Source organism: Alligator sinensis, unplaced genomic scaffold (genome assembly GCF_000455745.1).
Source record: "Alligator sinensis unplaced genomic scaffold, ASM45574v1 scaffold177_1, whole genome shotgun sequence".
Classification (NCBI taxonomy): Eukaryota; Metazoa; Chordata; order Crocodylia; family Alligatoridae; genus Alligator; species Alligator sinensis.
The window spans coordinates 598,292-601,383 of NW_005842269.1; positions in this window are offsets into that span (position 1 = coordinate 598,292).

The following is a 3,092-nucleotide window of genomic DNA, read 5'->3' on the forward strand; positions in this document are numbered from 1 at the left end:
CAGAGGCAGAGAGAATATGATCCTGTCACTCTTACAAGGACAGAAAGAAAAATATGTTTCTCCAGAGACCAGCAGGAGCAAGTCAGTGAAGTGACTCCAGGGTGAAGTTTGCAGAAGTAGGAGGGGAATCAGGGCTTTTCATTCTTTAGAGCAGTGGTTTTCAACCTGTGGTCTATGGGCCCCCCTATGTCTAAGGTGTCTGCAAAAGATAACTATGATCAATCACAAGTATGTGAATACCCACACTTAAAACTGAAAGGGGTCCGCACTTTCATATGAAATGTACAAAGGGGTCTGCACCTTCATTCAAAATTTTTAGGGGTCCACAAATAAAAAAAGGTTGAAAACCACTGCTTTAGAGGGAAACAGGAGGGGAAAACAGCTGGTTCTTCTCCTCAGGAGGAAGCACAATCTAAAGGGGGCAGGAAATGTGTCAGATGTGATGAGCTTGATTTTGATTCCATGCAATTGCAAATCTAAAATTAGGCATTTCTGGTTTCTATGGGGCTGGCCCCATGTGGTTTGGCCCATATGGTGCCAAGTAAAGAAATTGTGAAGTGAGTCCTTTGGTTGATTAGACCTTGGGCTTAAGCAAGAGGAGGGGAAATGGATATTAGGAACAGGGATCCCACAACAGCCCCAGAACAAATGGTGCGTCAAGTCATCTCAGACCCCTTATTTATCTCCCAGACATTGCCCCTCTTTATCACACAATGTAACAGCATGGTCATATTCCACCACAACAGTTCCCACTGTGAATCTCCCAGAATACATTAAACTCCCCTGGTAGCCATTTTAGCCTGCACAGTATCATATGATTGTCCTGCTAAGGGGCCTTTGAGCCTCCCATCCTGGTGTACTACCAATCAGCTCAGCATGTAGTCCCAAAAATGAGGTCATCAGTATCCTGAACTTGTAACACTGCCACTGGTCATTGCAGGCCTGAGTCACTGGAATAAGGATGTTTCTCTGTCAAATGCATTGCAAAGCATCACAAACTGGTCAAGTTTTGCCATCCATGCTGATTTGATCGAACACCTCCCAGAACCATGTTTCTGGCTCTTTACAGTCAATAAGGGGCTGTAGCCTAGCACTCTCATGCATCTACTCCAAGACAAAAGTATTCTGAAATGGCACATACATCAGGCCCTATGACAATTATGGCATGCCACAGGACAAACGGGCTTTTTTGTCCTCTAAAAGGTGCTGTCATGGTTTGGCTGCCTGAGATGCTGCTGGTGCTACTGTGCTGCTCACTAAGTTATTATTAGTATTACCTATTGTTATTTAAAGTGATGAACCAGACTGAGGCTGTAAGGGAGTAGGAGACCTCATTGGGGCACACTACCATGCCATGTAGGGGCCCCAGAGCCAGTGAGGGTGCACCTTAACACACACACACAGTGTCACCCATGTCATGAGTTTTGCTTGTCAGCAGCTTGAGGTACAGTTTCCCAGAAACCCCTGCACCTATCTCCTTCAAACTTAGCAGGCTTTGTGGCCTCAGCAGGGGCTACCATGCCTGCTGTTTTCACATCTCTGTGGCTTTACACTTAGAAATGACACTAGTTTTGCTTTCAACACTTTGAGGTGCAATTTCCCAGAAAACCCTGAACCTATCTCCTTGAAACTTGGCAGGCTTCATGCCCTCAGAAGGGACTACTATCTCTGCTGTTTTCATCCAAATCTGCCTGTGACAGGGGTCCATCCCCAGGCCTGTCTAACATTGGCCTGACCCTCTGTTTCTGGGCTACCCACCCACCTTTCTCTCTTGCCATGCCTTGATGGAACAATAATTATGATGTTACTCAGGCGGGAAGCTGCCCATTTTACTACCCCAACACTAGTGGTCACTATCCACTGCTCCAAACCTCCCCTACTTGGTGGCCCACGCCTTGCAGATGGTATATAGGAGTTGACCTACACCCTATGATGCTGGGGTCTGCTCACTCCCTGCCACTGTGCCCCCTGGTGCTGGGGTCTGCTCACCCCTAGCTGCTGTGCCTCCCCAGCCATGGGGCTCTGCACAGTAGTGTGCCCCAATGAGGCCTCCTCCTCCCCAGTAGTCTCAATCCGGTCCACCAGGTAAAACAACAACATAAATATGAGCCCCTGGGCTATAACATAACATGAGTCCTACAAGCCCCACACTCTTTAAAACCCCCAAACTGCTCCTCGAGTATTGAGTATCCCCCAGCTCTGGGTACCTTTAAACAACCATGCCATTCACCTGAGTGCCTGATGCGTGCCAGCCTGTCAGATGTCACCGTTGTCCTCAAGAAGGATGGCCAAATGCCAAGCCAGATTCCAGAGGGTCCTCAGTGGTTCTCGCTTGCCATGACTTTGCTGAAATAAATGTATTCAGTAGGGAGTGAAGTGTTATTTCCATCCCTCCTAGTCCCCTCCTTAGATCTTCTCATCAATCTTCCTGTTTTGGGGCTCTGCCTCCCCTACACCCTACCTAATGCCAACCAATGATGTCGAATCCCAGTCTTCTGGGCTTTGTCACAGTGTTGGTATACAACTTGGTTGTTTGAAATGGTATATTGTGTGCAGATGTCAGTTAGTCTCACTGGGTGCTTGCAACAGCTCAAATAGAAGAGGTGCAAATTTGAGCCAGGGCTTTTTGCTTCAGCACACATGCTCAGACATGCACTTTTTTGTGGAGCAAATTGTGCCACTTGGGGCAAAATAACCCTGCCTGGCTCCTCCCAGATCTTCAGCCAGGGGGAGCTAGAGCCCAAGGCCAGCACCTGTGCTGTCCCCAGCAGTATAAAAAGCTGCCCTGGCAAGTAGCTCAGGGCTACCAGCTCTCAGGAGCTTCTGGGGGCAGGCCAATTGGTACCTGGGGACACTACCCCTTGTGCCAGCTGGACTGCTGAAGCAGCCCTGAGAGTTCCCTGCACCCTCTACCCACTGCAGCTGCCTGGCTGTGACCTGCTGTGCACCTGCCAGGTTCGGATGGGGACTGCAGAGCCCTATGGGCCAGCAGAGCCCTGTGGGCCAGCTGCCAGTGGACTGCAGTTGCAGGGGTGGCCTTTGTGTGGCACTACTGCCATGCGTGCCCCTGCCCGGCCATCTGGGCAGCTATC